Source organism: Rhinopithecus roxellana, chromosome 12 (assembly GCF_007565055.1).
Source record: "Rhinopithecus roxellana isolate Shanxi Qingling chromosome 12, ASM756505v1, whole genome shotgun sequence".
Lineage (NCBI taxonomy): Eukaryota > Metazoa > Chordata > Mammalia > Primates > Cercopithecidae > Rhinopithecus > Rhinopithecus roxellana.
Window position 1 is genome coordinate 79,448,504 of NC_044560.1, and position 17,666 is coordinate 79,466,169.

At 36.0% G+C, this 17,666-nt stretch overlaps 1 pseudogene; it reads left to right on the plus strand.

Annotated features, from left to right (window-relative positions):
• Positions 1 to 4,642, plus strand: part of LOC104666726 — a 65,978-nt pseudogene extending 61,336 nt beyond the window's left edge.
• The last annotated feature ends 13,024 nt before the right edge of the window (positions 4,643 to 17,666 follow it).

A 17,666-nucleotide genomic window follows, 5' to 3' on the forward strand; every position in this document is an offset into this window, starting at 1 on the left:
AAATGAGTGTCTTTCTCCAGGCCTCTGAAAAGGCAGGACCTCTTCCAGTCCTTGGCTGGGAAGAGTTTTGGATGGTTTCCTGAGTAGCTGAGATTACAGGCACCTACCACCATGCCCAGCTTGTGTTTTTAGTAGAGACAGGGTTTCACCATGTGGCCCACGCTGGTCTTGAACTCCAGGGCTTAAGCAATCCACCTGCCTCAGTCTCCCAAAGTGCTGGGATTACAGGTGTGAGCCACTGTGCCCGGCAATTGGTTTAATTCTGTAACTTTGTTATGTGTGTTTAAATCAGAAACTATAAAGCCTCCAACATTGTTCCCCCCCCTTTTTTTTTTTTGAAGATTGCTAAGTACTTTATTGTCTGTTGAGATTCTACATAATTGAGGGGTTGCTGTTCAAAAATGCAATGAGAAATTTGAAAAACATTGCAATAAATCTGTAGATTACATTGAGCAGGATGGACATATTTACAATATTAACTATTTCAGCCTTTCCACAAGAGCATGCTTAAGAGTGTGTTGTTTAATTTTTATATATATTTGTGAATTTTTTCATTTTTTTTCCTCTTATTATTTATAGTCTCATTCCATTTTGGTCATATAAAGTAATTTATAAAATTTTAGTTTTAAAAAATGTGGTAAACTTTTTTTTGGCCTAGGAAGTTGTCTATCAAGGAAAGTGTTCTATGAGCTATTGATAAAAGTGAGTATCCTAAGGTTGTTGAGGGGTGCCCTCTATACCTTTGTTAGGAATAATTGTTTTATACTCCCTTCAAGTTGTCTGTTTTCTTACTAATATTCTGTCTTGTTTTATTTTTATTACAGAAAGTGCAATATAAAATATACTGTAATTATATTGCTCTCTATGTGTTTCTGTCAATATTTGCTTTATATGTTTGGAGACCTAATGTGAGATATATGTATGTACACACACACACACAGAAACACACACACACAGAGACATACGTGTATATACAAGTGTGTCATAGGCTCCCAGTGAATAAATCTATATTTTTTTAAGGTCTTATTTTGTCTCTTTAGAGTTTTGACTTCAAGTACATTTTATAAAATATGACAGTTTTTGACTTAAGATGTAACTTGCATAATATTATTTTGGCCTCTTCTGCTCTCATTTGATTAATATTTGTGTACTTCCATCTTGTCTAAAGCAGGAGAATGGTGTGAACCCCGGGAGGCGGAGCTTGCAGTAAGCCGAAATAGTGCCACTGCACTCCAGCCTGGGTGACAGAGTGAGAACCTGTCTCAAAAAAAATATATATATATATATATTTTTTTAATGTGGTATATTCATTAACAGATGTTTATAATAATTGCTATGCTTTTATCTTTCAAATTTTAGAGAATAATTTAAAATGTTTTCTGCACCATTATGATAATGCTACAAAATCCTTTTTTTATGTACGTGCCTATTTTTCTCAAAAAGTAATTTATTTTTATTTGATTATGTGGTATTTTCTTGAATCCTTTTATTTTTCATTTAAGGAACTGCTTTCAGCATCTTTTATATGTTTATGCAGTTTTATAAGTATATGCAGTGCCAATATACCTTTTCAGAATTTGGCTATTTTGGAACATAATTTTTTCATTTTTCAGGACAGATTTGCTGATGGTATTACCCTCACTTGAAAACTATTTTTTTTTTTCCAGTACTTTGACTACATCACACAGTTTTTTTCTGGCCTGCAAAATTTTTTTGACAATTCACTGGTTGTATCATAAGATCATGTTTGTATATGACACATCAGTTTTATATTGCAGCTCCCAAAATGCTCTTTCTGTCTGTGAGTTTTGAAATTGTGCTTATATATGTGTTACAAATATCTTTGTATGTATCCTAGTTTGTTTGTTAAGCTTTTTCATGTTTACATTATTTTTCTTACTGAGAGATTTTTCAGTTTTTATTTCTTCTTGTATTTTTTACCCCCATAATTTCTATTTTTCAAATTTTTTCAATATTTTGTTCTTATCTTCATTTTTGATTTTCTATAGTTGTCTGTGTTCCTGTTTCATTCACTGAATATTCAATTTTTAATCAATTTTTAAAATTAATGTGTACATTTTTTCTGTGGTTTCCTTCTGAAAATTTTATATTTTTGATGGAATTACATTGCCCTGTTTTGTGTACATTGTAATCTTTAATTGAGATTTGGACATTTAAAAAAGCTACCCATCACAGTCTTTATAATGTAGTTCTGTCCTGACATAGTCTAAAAACAATCATTTTGGCTACACATTCTGGGAGTCTCTCAGACATGTTCTTACAATGTGTCTTGTCTAAAATTTTGTGTTTGCTTTTAGTTAAAGGAGTTTATTTGTGTTTCTTCTTAAAAATCAGTAGGCCAGGTGTGGTGGCTGGTGTCTGTAATCCCAGCACTTTGGGAGGCTGAGGCGGGTGGATTACAAAGTCAAGAGATCGAGACCATCCTGATCAACATCGTAAAATCCCATCTCTACTAGCAATACAATAATTTAGCTGGGCATGGTGGCATGTGCCTGTAGTCCCACCTACTTAGGAGGCTGAGGCAGGAGAATCGTCTGAACCCAGGAGACAAAGGTTTCAGTGAGCTGAGATTGCACCACTGCACTCCAGCCTGGGTGACACAGCAAGACTCTGTCTCAAAAAAAAAAAAAATTGGTAATCACTTGCTACATTTGTTCTCTGTGATACCACAGTCTCTCTGATGCTGTAAAACTTAGTTTTTGTCTCAGCAGGCTCATACTGTCATTTTAAAGTATACCACCATTTCTTTCAGAACCTTTTGTCATAAGATACAGAAACCAGTGTCTGGAAAAGCCCCTATCAACCAGAAATAAAGATGTATGTGCCAGTATTTTACTTGTCTTTTAAAAAGGAAACCAGGAGTTGGCAGTTTACTTCTAAAGTCACTATGTTAAAATGGAGGAGAGGAAGAGCTCTGTTGGGTAAAATGTAACAGACTTTCTTTTTCCTCTATATAGCTCTTTGCATTGTGCTCACCTGGGGCACACTCAACTTACTTTTTTACAAATGTACTTTGGATTTTTGTTATATTTATATGTTTATGAAGAAATTAGGGCCTGTGGTATTTTGCTATGCCATCTTGTTATGTAGTTTGTGTAACTTTATAGGTTAGGTTTATAAACTATACTCAGTCTAGTACATGGAGTAATTTGTAATTTTTATATCTTTCAGTTATATGTTCCCATATTGCCCAAGACCTTTGGCCAGAGCAAGGCATAAAAGATTATTTCCAAGAAGTCATGCTGAGACAATAGAAAAAATGTGGACATGAGAATTTACTGTTAAGAAAAGGCTGTAAAAGTGTGGATGAGGTTAAGATGCACAAAAAAGGTTATAATAGACATAACCAGTGTTTGACAACTACCCATAGCAAAAGATTTCAATGTGACAAATATGTGAAAGTCTTTCATAAATTTTCAAATTCAAACAGAAGTAAGATAAGACATACTTCAAAGAAACCTTTCAAATGTAAAGAATGTGGAAAATTATTTTGCATTCTTTCACACTTAGCTCAACATAAAGAAATTCATACTGGAGAGAAACCCTACAAATGTAAAGAATGTGTCAAAGCCTTTAATGAGTCCTCAAACTGTACTACACATAAGAGAATTATTGAGAGAAAACCCTACAAATGTAAAGAATGCGGCAAAGTCTTTAACTGGTTTTCACATTTTACCACACATAAGAGAATTCATACTGGAGAAAAACCCTACCAATGTGAGAAATGTGGCAAATCTTTTAACCAATCCGCAAACCTTACTACACATAAAAGAATTCATACTGGAGAGAAACCCTATAAATGTGAAGAATGTGGCAAATCATTTAACCAGTCCTCAAACCTTACTGAACATAAGAAAATTCATACTAAAGAGCAACCATACAAATGCGAAAAATGTGGCAAAGTTTTTAAGTGGTCCTCAACCCTTACTAAGCATGAAAGAATTCACACTGGAGAGAAACCCTACAAATGTGAAGAATGTGGCAAAGCTTTCAACCAGTCCTCAAACCTTACTACACATAAAAGAATTCATACTGGAGAGAAACCCTACGAATGTGAAGAATGTGGCAAAACTTTTAACCAATCCTCAACCCTCACTACACATAAGATAATTCATTCTCGGGAAAAAAATCTACAAATGTAAAGATTATGGTAAAGCTTTAGGTGGTTCTCACACTTTGCTAGGCATAAGACAATTCATACATAAAATTGTAAAGACTGTGGCAAAGCTTTTAAACAATCTTTATACCTTACTACACATAAGATAATTCATGCTGAAGAGAAACCCTACAAATGTGAAGAATGTGGCAAAGCTTTTAACCAGTCCTCAAATCTTACTAAACCTAAGGTAATTCATACTGGAGAAAAACCTACAAATGTAAAGAATGTGGCAAAGCCTTTAACCAGTCTTCACACCTTACTACACATAAGATCATTCATACTGGAGAGAAACCCTACAAGTGTTAAGAATGTGGCAAAGTGTTTAACAAATCCTGTATTATTAACAGACATAAGATGATTCATACCAGAGAGAAACTCTAAAAACCTGAAAGTTGTAACAATGCTTTTTACAACACCTAAAACTTTTCCAAACATCGAAGACATGCTGGTGAGAAATTCTAGAAATATGAAGAACGTGACAAAACCAGTACATTGTTGTCACATTTAATTGTAGGTAAGGTGATTCATACTGGAGAAAACTTCTACAAGTGTGAACAAAGTGGCAAAATTTTTAACCAATGCTCACATTTTATTGCACAGGACAACCTTTATACTTGAGAACAAATATACAAATATAAAGAAAGTGAAAACTATTAATATCTGCTCACATCGACTCAATATCAGAGTTCATACTTAATAAAATCATTAAAAGTGCAATTACTGTTCAAAGATTTTTCAGAAAACATAAGCCTTTACACTTCAGAAGATGATTTATTTTGAAGACAAACATTAAAATATAGAGTTATAGTAACTTTACCTGTATCACAATCTTATTGTACTCATTTTATACTAGAGGCAAACCCTGAAGCCATTGCTCAAACTTTGTTCAACATTATACAGAGAATTTGTATTAATGAAAAACTTTCCAAATATATTTTGAAAACACATTTTTTTTCAAAAACTACAGCTTAGAAAACTTCAGAGAGTTTATACTAAAATATATTTTTGCAGATGCAATAAATAGAAACAAATTTAATCCAAAATTAAGTCTATGTGAGGCCAGGCACAGTCTCTCACACCTGTAATCCCAGCACCTTGGGAGGCTGAGGTTTTCATTTCAATAATAATTGACATTGATAATTTCTTAATGTATCTACTGGTCATATGTATGTACTTTCTTGAAAAATATTTATGCCTCTTGCTCATTTGTAATAGTTTTTTGTTTTTTTTTTGAGACGGAGTCTCGCTCTGTCGCCCGGCCTGGAGTGCAGTGGCCAGATCTCAGCTCACTGCAAGCTCCGCCTCCCGGGTTTACGCCATTCTCCTGCCTCAGCCTCCCGAGTAGCTGGGACTACAGGCACCCGCCACCTCGCCCAGCTAGCTTTTTGTATTTTTTAGTAGAGACGGGGTTTCACCGTGTTAGCCAGGATGGTCTCGAACTCCTGACCTCGTGATTCGCCCGTCTCGGCCTCCCAAAGTGCTGGGATTACAGGCTTGAGCCACCGCGCCCAGCCTGTAATAGTTATTTGTTGTTTGTTGTGCAGTCATTTAAGTTTCTTACGTATTTTTGATATTAACCCCTTGACACATGTACGATTTACAAATATTTTGTTCCAATTTTTAGTGGACTTACCTTGTTGATTGTGTCAGATTCTGTGCAACAGCATTTTAATTTGTAGTAATCTGGCTCTTGTTTTTCCTTTTCTTCCCTGGGATTTTGAGGTTAAATTTAAAAAGTCACTGCCCAACCAATGTTATGGGGCTTTTACTCTATTTTTTGTACTAGTTTCCAGTTTTCAGGCCTTACATTTAAGTAATTTATTTTGAGTGGTCAGGCATGGTGGCTCATGACTGTAATCCCAGCACTTTGGGAGGCCAAGGCAGGCAGATTACATTAGGTCAGGAACTCGAGACCAGCCTTGCCAACATCATGAAACCCCATCTCTACCAAAAATACAAAAACTGGGCATGGTGGCACCCACCTGTAATCCCAGCTACTCAGGAGGCTGAGGCAGGAGAATCACATGAACCTGGGAGGCAGAGGTTGGAGTGAACTGAGATCGCGCCACTGCACTCCATCCAGCCTGGATGACAGAGTGAGACTCTGTCTCAAGTATTAATCATAATAATTTATTATGAGTTTTATGAGTTGGTTTTCATATATGGTGTGAAATGATAGTCTCATTTTATTACTCTACCTGTGGCTATAACATTTTCTCCATGCCATTTATTGAAGATACTGTCCTGTCTCTAAGAAATAGTCACCGTTATTTAAAATCACTTAGCCGTAAGTAAATGGATATATTTCTGGTCTTATTTTTTTCCTCCTTCATTGCCCTATGTGTCTGTTTTTATTCAAGTACAATACTGTTTTTGTTACTATAGCTTTACAGTATGTTTCAAAGTCACGTAGCGTGATATATTTCCTTTTTTTTTTTTTTTTCTTTATTTGGCTATTCAGGGTCTTTTGTGGTACTATATAAATTGTAGATGTATTTTTAAAAATATTATGTCACTGATATTTTCATTGAGATTGCATTATATCTGTAGATGATTTTCTGTAATACAAATATTTAACAGTATTAATGCCAATTCATGAATAAGTAATATTTTTATTCATGTATTAATTTCTTTAGTATTCTTTAAAGTATGATGTAAGGTGTTTCAAATTTTTGGTTAAATTTATTTCAAAGTATAGTTATAGTTATTGTAGATGGAATTGTTTTTAAATTCATTTTGAGACAGTTGTCAGTACATAGAAATTCTGACTTTTGGATGTTGCTTTTGTATGCTGCAAGTTTAATAAATTTGTTCATTCTAATAGGTTTTAGTAAACTCTTAAGCTTTTCTTTACTTATGATTATGTATAGAGATAAAATATTATACAGGAATAATTTAACTTTTTCTTCTCAACTGGGTGCTTTCGATTATATTGTTCAATGTGTCTTTCTTGGACATTTAGTATTATGTTTAGTAAGACTGAAGAAATGGCACATTGTTGACTTGTTTTAGATCTTAGAGTAAAATCTTACAACATTTCCCTGTTTAATATGTTATTAGCTCTGCATATTTTGTTATACGTGACATTTATTGACTTGAGGTGCCTTTTTCCTATACCTAAATTTTTCAGAGATTTATCATGAGGAAATGTTGAATTTTGTCAAGCATTTATTCTGCATCTATTTAATTTTAAAAATGTAAAATCACAATGAATTCTATATAAATTCAAAAATTTTCAAAAACTACTATGAACATCTCTATGCATGCAAACTGAAAAATTTAGAGAAAACTGATAAAGTTTTCACTACGCACAGCTTTCTAACATTGAACCAGTAAAAACCAGAAGCCTTGAAAAATGTATAAAATACATAATGACATTGAATAATAAAAAAACTATCAATCATAAAAAGCCCTGTGTGATATAAAATTATAGCCAAATTTTACCATATATACAATGATGAGTTGGTACTAAGCCTACTAAATGTATTACAAAATATCAAGATGGGATTCCACCCTAACTTGTTATATAAAATCAGTATCATCTTGATAGCAAAATATAGTGAAGACACAACAAAAAAGAAAACTACAAGCCAGTATTTTTATAAATGTTGAAAAATATTATTCGTGAAATAATAGTAAACTGAGTTTACTTACAATCATGTGAGCTTCATTCCATGTAAGGATGTTTTTTCACATGCAAGTCATTAAGTTTTCTTCACCATGTAAAGATAAGCCAAAAATTAAATGATTGACATAATAGATGCAGGAAAAAACATTCAAGAAAATTTAATATTGATCCATGAAAATATTCTCAACAAACTAGACATTGTTGAAACATACTTCAAAATAATAAAAGCCATCCATCCCAAATCTTCAAGCCACATCATACTAAACAAGCAAAATCTGGATGTATTCTCCATAAAAGTAAGACAAGAATTTCCACTCTAAATAGTTCTATTAAACATAGTTCTGACAGTTCTAGGCCGGGTGTGATGGCTCTTGCCTGTATTCCCAACACTTTGGAAGGCCAAGGTGGGCAGATCACCTGAGGTCAGGAGTTCAATACCAGGCTGGCCAAGATGGTGAAACCCTGTCTCTACCAAAAATACAAAAGTTAATCGGGTGTGGTGGTGCATGGCTGTAGACAGGTATTTGGGAGACTGAGAAGGGGAAATGCTTGAACCTGGGAGGAGTAGGTTGCAGTGAGCTGAGATCGTGCTACTGCACTCCAGCCTAGGTGACAAAGCAAGTAAAATTCATAGAGAAGAACAGGAAAACTCAAATAGCCAAGGCAACTTTAGACATTAAAAAAAAAGAAAAAGAAACCCTGAAGGCCTCCCACTACTGGACTTTAAACTGTACTAAAAGCTACTGTAACAGTATAACATGTTTCTGGTACAAAAAAAAAAGAAGAGAGAGCCTTGAAAAAAAGCTACACTTTTACAATCAACTAATTTTTGACAAAGTCAACAGAAATAAAGGAGAAATAACTCCTATTCAATAAATTGTACTACTGGGAAAACTAGTTAGTCATGCAGAAAAAAAGTGGACCCCTGTCTCTTCCCATATAAAAATTGTAACTCAAGATGGATTAAAGACTTATCTATGAGTCTTGGAGCTACAAAAATTCTAGAAGAACACGTAGAAAATACTCTTTTAGACACTGGCCTCTGGTAAAAATTTATGAATAACACCTTAAAAGTGAGTGCAAATAAAAATCAAAAGGCTGTGCACCGTGGCGCATACTTGTAATCCTAGCACTTTGGGAGGCCAAGGCGGGTGGATCACCTGAGGTCAGGTGTTCAAGACCAGCCTGGCTCACATGGCAAAATCCTCTCTCTACTAAAACTACAAAAAATTAGCCAGGCGTGGTGCCTTGTACCTGTAATCCCACCTACTTGGGAGGCTGATGCAGGAGAATCACTTGAACCAGGGAGACAGAGGTTGTGGTGAGCTGAGATTGCACCACTGCCCTCCAGGCTGGGCAACAGAGCAAGACTCCATCTCAAAACACTAAAATAAAAATAAAAAATGGCATCTAATTAAACTAAAGACCTTTGGCACAGCAGAAGTAATTCAACAAAGTAAACAGACACCATACAATATGAAATAAGATATTTGCAAACTACACACAACAAATAATATATAGAATTTATTTAAAAATTAATGTAAAAACAAATGATATGAATAGATACTTCTCAAAGGAAGACATAAGTGTTTCCAGTAAACATGCCCAAAATGTTCAACACTTCTAATCATCTTAGAGATGTAAATCAAAATGAAAATGTGATACCATTTCATACCAGTTAGAATAGCTGTTATTAAAAACCAGAAAATAACAGATTTAAAGTTGTAGAGAAATGCCTATCTTTATAGATTGTTGGTGGGAATGCAATAAAATTTAACCACTGTGGAAAGTAGTTTGGAGATTTCTCAAAGAACTATAAATAGAATTGTCATTTGACCCATCAGTGCCTTTATTCCCAAAAAGAATAAATTTTCTTTGCCAAAAAGACATCTGTACCCACATGTTTATTCTAGCATGATTCACAATAGCAAAGACACAGAATTAAACCAGGTACCTATAAACCGTAGATTGGATATGAAAAATGAGGTACTTACACACCCTGCAATACCATGCAGCCACAGAAATGAATGAAGTAATGTCCTTTGCAGCAACATGAATGCAGCAGATGGCCATTAATCTAAGCAAATTAACATAGATCAGTAAAACAAATACCACATGTTCTCACTTAGATGTGGAAGGTGAACATTGGATGCACGTGGAAACACAGATAAAATCAATAAACACTGGGAATTCTAAAAAGATGGAAGAAGAAAGGGAGACAAGCATCAAAAAACTACTTTCTGGTGTGATGTGCACTACTTGGGCAATGGGATTATTAAGTATCCAAACCTCAACACCATGCAGTATCCCTATGCTACAAATCTGCACGTGTACTCCCTGAATCTAAAACAGAAATAAGATGTTTTGTAGTATAATATTATGTTTCTTTAGCTCCAAGTTAATGGTTGGAATTAGCAGTGTTAGACAGAAGTATTTACCTCTTAAGGCATGGGGTAAATGTTTTTATACCAGGTCTCCCACGTTTTGTAAGCTATCCTCTCTGAAAGCTCTTTGCCTATAGCCCAAGAAGTGTTTTATTCCCAAGTGTGCAGCTGAAATAAATGACTATCTCTATTTTTTTATGTATTAAGTGTAGACAAGAATATATCGTTAGTTACTCTACTCTTTTTGAGGAAAAGTGGTATGTGGTTTAATCACTTTTATTTTTAGAATGAATCGTTTTTTAAAAATGTGAGGCTATGAAAATCATGTTAAATTACTGAATAAGGAAAATAAAACATTTTTCTTAAGCATAAAAGTCTTACGGCCAAACCCCAAGAATGATGAAACAGATTAAGACCACACTGCTGCAACCATTTCATCACACTCATTCTGGTAAAAACAAAATAATAATAATGAGTCAGAAGGAATTTTTAGAATACTTTTTTTATTCTATCGCAGTGTTAAATTTTTATTTGTCTTTATTTGCTATATAGAAGTCTGTACTTCAGCAAAAGATGCCATGAATTTCTAGCTAATATGCTCACACATATATTCTCCCTAGAAAGGTACTGCTGTGTTTACAATAAATGTGGAGCATTGATAATCTTCCTTGTGCTGCTATGTTTGTATAAAATAAGAAGATTTATTCAAGTCTGACTCTGCAAGTAAAGCAGAGTCAACCATGACTTTTCTAGTTTCAACAGCCACAGCCTCTGAAATTTAGTATAATGTCCACTATGAATAATGATGGCATTTCAAAATTGAGAAAAAGAAATTGATAACTTTATATTTTTATTTTATCATTTAGTTGATAAAAATTTATAGTTTCTAAATTATATGTTAAACAACTTGAACATGCAGATACCTAAAAGATTCATTTAGATGATAGTACTACTATTTAATAGCCTATAATTGTGTATCACATTTGCTGCTTTGGGCTTCCTGGAAAGCAGTTATTTAGCTTCTACATGTAAATGGAAAAAAGGCTTTCTATAATCCTAATCATACAGATCTTTTAAGATTAACACTATGTGTAGATTTGAATAAAATTCATAGGTTTGTAAGTAAGATAAATGTTAATAGATTTTATCAGAAATTGGGCATAAGACAATATAAGGGGTGGTCTCCTCCCTTACTTCTCCCCTTTGAGAATCTCACTCAATAGTGGGGGTTCTCACTTTTATTCTGACCACCCATGTCTTCTTGCAAGACAGATCAATAGTGGTTTATATCGTACACTTGTGCTGAAGCATTTTGGTGAACTAAGGTAGCGATGAAGCCTATCATTTGAAGAAGTACAGGTAGAAAACAAGGGAGCAGTATACAGGTTTCCATTACTGTTATAACTCCTATTATAAGAGTTTTAAATCTTTTTAGTGCTGGGAACCACTTCCCAAACATGGCCCTAGGACTAAATGCATGCTGCACTTGCACAGGCACATGTGCCAGTTTTGTCATTTCTAACTATGTCTTCAACTACTTGCCCTTGGTCATCTATGTGTAGACAGCTATTAGTAAGGTTACATTTTCTACAGACCCCCTCCTTCAGCTGCTAGCAAGTAGTCGAGAGCCAATCTATTTTGATAGATAGCATTTCTCATCAACTTTCTTGCCAGGCCAGAATAGTCAAGGCTCTGCTGGTCTTATTAGTGATTATTTTTAAGAGAGCTTGTAACTGTATGATTTGGTTGAGCATGTAAATAGGTGTCAGGTATCCCCACAAGCTATCTTGTGCCCAAGTACCAGGCCCATAATATTGTACAATTCTCTCAGGGTGCCATTCATTATCTTTCCTATTTTCTGTAACTATGCTTCTCTTTTTGTGGGAAGCATAGACCGGGAAGCCCAGGAGTTCCCCTGTCTGTATGGGCAGTAGGAATAAAGATAGTTTAATAGTGCCAATAACACAACTACTTGCCCACTATTTGGGTAATTTGGCATAAGGTCTTTGCCCACATATCCAGTATAATCCAGTGGGGGCTATCCAGTCCCAGTGGGACTCTGGGTGGGTCCACACAGTTTGCAACTTTGGGAATTTTTTAAATGGATTTTTCTTAATGTGGTTTGAACTATACTAGGTGACTCTTTTTGTAGTACTATTATACAGTTTTTGCCCAAGGAAACTGAGTCTTCCCACAGGAAGGGTGAAGTCCTTCCCCACTCTTGCTATACAGTATTGTCTAAAGATTGAGGCTTTTAGGACCCAGAAGTTATCAGGGTGATTCTTTTGAGCTGGGAATTTATCAGGAACTGGGTCTGTGGGTACTAATTCTCAGGCTTCCCATGGCCATTGATCTCCCATTACAGTTCCTCCACATATGTAATGTGAAGTGACATTGAGAGACTGGGCTACATGCTCGGCTATTGGCAAAAACAAAATTCTTGTTTTTCCTAGAGTTTCTGGTGCTGGCACATTCAGTTCATCATAGAAAGTTTGAAATACTGGCTCAGGAGAGTGTTTATAAACTCCTCAAACCAAGATATTTACTTGAGGATCCAGTTCAGCTCCATCAGGTTCTAGGGTTACACATTCCTCTTTTTACCAGTGAGAATTAAGGGGGTTGGTTATTACTAGTTCTAAGGGGTTACACTGACCACTGGTACAGGAAGGGCCACTTTTCCCTTTCTGAAGGTGGACAGGATTCTTTCCATTTTTTACCCAAGTAGCCTAAATGGCACAAGACCAGTATCCACATATATTTCCACACAGTCCTAATTCATGGCAAATGTACTTATTTTCTGCCATATAGCTTCTTTTTTTAAATTAAGAGAACCATATCCTATTCCTAACATTACTATTAATGACAGCACAGACATCAAATTTCAAGGTGACTTGTTTGGGCACCCCTTTTTCTTCTGTTTTGGCTAACACTTTACTCGTATCATTCATGAGCCCTCACCAGTCCTCAGTCCTTAATCTTATTTTTAAAACTGTAGTCATGGAAGGCTCAGACAGGTCATAACACACATCAGGTTGGTCATTTCCTGGGCTACATACCTTGTATAGAATAACATTACACAAACAAGTTCTTTTTAGAGTTCCAGTACCTTATAATAACCATAAAATAATATGGCAACCTTTTGTCCTACCTAAGTGACTTGATGTATACACTGGGAAGAGTCCTCAGTATGAGGAAGGTCAGTTGAAGTCCTTACTGTAAACGTGCAAATTTTAAGGAAAATGAGGCCTGTGATGTGATTTCTCATGCTTCAGCTGTGCGTGGACCAGTCAGCTTCTGGGTGTGACTGGAGCAGGGCTTGTTGTCTTCTTCAGAGTCACTTTGCAGGGGTTGGAGAAGCTGCTCCCACCCACGTACAGCTCCCAGTCTACTGATGTTCAAGGATGGTCTCGGTGGTTAGACGTGCTAGAATAAACTGAGTCCAACACGTCTACACAGTTATGTTCACCTGGGCTCTCTGATACCGAGAGCAAGGGGGCGGGGTTTAGGGTGTTGTAGACTTCAATAGTTATGCAGGAATTTTCACATAGCAAGCTTTGGTACACGGTTAATGTAACATTTGTTAACCAATGATGTCCTGTGATAGTTATTAAAGTTACCACAGCATGGGGGGTCTTTATATTCAGATTTTGCCCAAGGGTTAGTTTATCTGCTTCTTGTGCTAACAGGGGCTTTTCTGCCAGACCCCTCAGACATGAGGGCCAGCCTTTGGAAACCCCGTCTAGTTGTTTTGAGAGATAGGCCACTGGCCTTCACCAGGGCCCCACAGTCTGGGTTAAAACTCCAACTGTCATTTTTTTTCTCTTTCTGACATATAGGGTATAAAGGGTTTCGTCAGGTCAGGTCACCCCAGGGCTGGGGTTGACATGAGATTTTCTTTTAACTCATGAAAAGCTTGTTGCTGTTGACTGTAATACATGTAGTTTATTCAATCTACATTTCTATTAACTGTCACCCACCAAAATGTTGATGCAAATCCTGCAGTTATTTGATTTTAAGCTTTAAATTGATCCGGTATTCCCCGTGGGACTCCAGTTGCATCTAAATAGATATGAGAGTCAAAAGACCCATAAGGGGCTTTTCTTGCTTTACGATGTCTTATTTTTCCTCCTTCTGGTTGATGAAATGCCAGGGTGAAAGGGATAGCCAATTGGATTAAAATGTAAGTGCCACTCCAGTTATTTGGCAGAGTACCCAGTAAAGGTCCACCACAATACCACCACACATCCACTCAGAGATGAACAAGGGCTGACTGATTGATAAGCTCTTGAAAATTCTTAAGCTCACTGCATCCCTTCAGTTCTCCAAGGAACACTAAGTTTCCTCCCTGTCATGAGAGACATGAAGTGAACTTAGTGTTGGGAGATGGAAGCTAAGTGTCCCTCGGGGGTTGAGCCACAGGGTACTGGACTTTGGGATATAGCAGAGAGAGAGCTTGGCATGACTTGTAACTCCAGGCTGTAGAATCCTGGGAAAGAGCTACCATGCAGCCCATGCCTGGTCGGCTGGAGGACCACCCTAGTGGAAAGGGGACAATCTGGGCCTCTGGCCTGCCGTGCACACAAGCATAACAATTGCTTTAGTTTAACATGCAGATGGAATACTTGATCCATTCCAACCAGTCATTTGCATCTTGGTATCCTGTCTTAATTGCTGCCAAAGTTTGTTTTAAGTCTTTAACTTCTATGATCCTCTAGTGAAATGAATGTATGATTTTAGGAAATTATAAATACAGTTAGGGCATTCCATCCTTGCTCTTTAGTGGTCCACAGAATGGTGGACCAACTACAGTATAAAATCCCTACATTGGGGGGCAAGAATCCTGGATGATACTGGAGTCTTTATAGAAATTTCCCCAGATTAAATGATCCTAATTTACTAATGCCCAGTATTCGGAGAGTCAGGATTGACAGAGGTACTTTTCTGAAGTAGAGAGCTGTGTAAGGCAAGCATTAAATGCAACAGTTTGAGGCAAAATTGACTTGGTTATGTTAACAACTAGATGGTCAGCAATAGAGTGAGGAAAGAAGCAAGAGTAAGAGAATAGATGAAAGAGTTAAATGTTTCTTAGCTTTAGTTCGGTAGGGTTTTCCCCTGGGACTACGGAGGGGGTGGTGCTTTCTTGACTTGGGTGTGATGAACCCATCCTTTTTTCACTATATGAACAACAGTCTCGGTGGTTAGCAGCACAAGGTAGGGTACTTCCTAGGTTGGCTCGAGTTTCCTTTTTTTTTTCACCTTTTGATAAGAATGTGATCTTCAGGCTGGTGCTAGTTTATCAGAAATTCTAGAGTTGGTACATGTGCTAAAAGACTTTTAGTTTTGAGAGAAAGGAAAGTGGAAGATAAACCAGGTATATAATTTTTAGGAAATTGACCTGGGGACATCAGCAGTGGACTTTATGGTCCTTGGTGCCTTTCTACTGAGAAATTTCCTTTGGCACCCATTTTTTTATTAGATTTTAGACCAAAGAAGCCAAACACCATTTTATATTTGACAATGCTTCCTGTATGATTTTTATACCAGATAAGCTAAATTTGACCTTTATATTAGTGTGTTATTAATGTTAAACTTAGTTTTAATAAAACTTTGTTGACATATTTATTCAATTTTTAATGTCAGACCATAAAGTAAGATTTTAATAGACTCTTTTTAACCTTTTTAAATTTTTGTTAAAGGGTAGGTTAGTGCTTTAAGAAAAACTTGTTGTGTTTATACTTTAATGTCCAGTTCACAGAAAAACACCCCTTTAACTTTAGCTAATATGTTTACACACAGAATTTTCTTTACAATTAACGTTTCAAAAGTTGCTTAAAACTTCAAAACAATTTTTAGTCTTTTAATATAGGTAAAACTCCATATTCTTATGCCTCCTTATAATCCTTTCACCAAAGGTATATTTCACTTTACCTATACACCTTGCACATAAACTGTTTCTTCAATAGTACTTAGGAGGCCTTATTACTTTTAAATTATACATTTCTTGCATAACATTTTTTTTAAACATTTTTCTCTTTCACGACTTTTGCAGACAATTCTTCGGCATGCCTCAACTTTCTGACTTATTACAAACATTTCTTTCTTTAAACAACCAGTTAATTTATTTCAGGACAAGAATTTACCATATAACATTATTTTTACATAAATTCTGCCCCCCACCTTTTTTTTCAAAGATGATAACCATTCTTTTCCAAAATGAACTTCTTTTATTTCTGTGGACTAGACTGTCTAAGGCCACAAGATTAGAAGTTACTATAATACATGTTACAGTTAACTTTTAGCAAACTTTGCTTTTGTTGAAAACCTTGTAAGTTTGGGATTTCAATTATCCTTTGCTATTAATAAGCCCTTGTTAAGTCCAAGTTAACTTAGAATTGGTATAGATGACTTTTTTTTTTTCTTTAATTACCTGGGAGGAACCATCTATCGTTCTGTCCTGAAGGGAGTTCCTCCTAGGTCTGGTCGGACCTTTGCATGGTAATTAAGATTTAGATCCCCTGTTAGGAAACCTGCTGAGTTAAGGGAGTTTTCAGTGGTTAATGTTAAATCAACTTTTTTTGGTTTGTTTGTTTGTTTTAAGATACTTCTGAACTGGTGAGGTATGCTCACAATGAGGTTTCCTCTAAAAGTTATTTTTCTACTTTCTTGTGTTAGCAAAGCAGTTACCACTACATATTGAATGCATTTGGGCTATCCACAGATTAGTAGGCTAAGGTTTTATGATAGGAAGGCTACACAGGTTTTCAGTGGCCTCAGTGCTTTCAGGATACTCTCTTGTTTACACTGACAACAAAGTGATATTGGAGTGTTAAAGGTTTATGGAGAATATCTTTAATTACCAATCATAGCTTTTAAATTTACCTTGGCTTTTAAAGGAATATGGTACACTGTTTTTTTCTTAACTACTTGTATATGTCTCTTTCTTTCTTTCTCTCTTTGATTTTCCATCTCTTTTTCTCTTTGACTTTCCTTTTGTCTCTGTCTCTCTCTCTGCCTCTCTCTTTCTCTCTCTCTCTCTCTCTCTCTTTCCTTAACTCCCTCTTTGTCTCTGTCTCTTCCTCTTTCTCTCTCTGCTGGTCTTTCCTTGCCTCTGCCAGCCACTTATGCTGCTGTTCTCTCAACCACTTTGGGGAGTGGGGGTATCTAAAACCATCTGTGAGCAAATGTCTATGTACAGGAACTGGTCTGGGTGTCTTGGCTTATAGGATACCTTGTGCCATACCTTTGAAACAAGGGACCTGTACAGGCTTCCTTCTGATGGCCAACCCACCTCTAATGCTAACCAGTCTATTTCACACAATGTTCTAAGATTTTCCTTACATGCTTTCTTGTAATTTTTCAACATAGTTCCTAGTGCAGTGGGCTTACTTTGTGCCTGACTCATGCTTCTTTGAGACAAAACACCATGCTCACACCACATGCACACCACAAAACAAAGAACAGTTAAAAAGGGCAC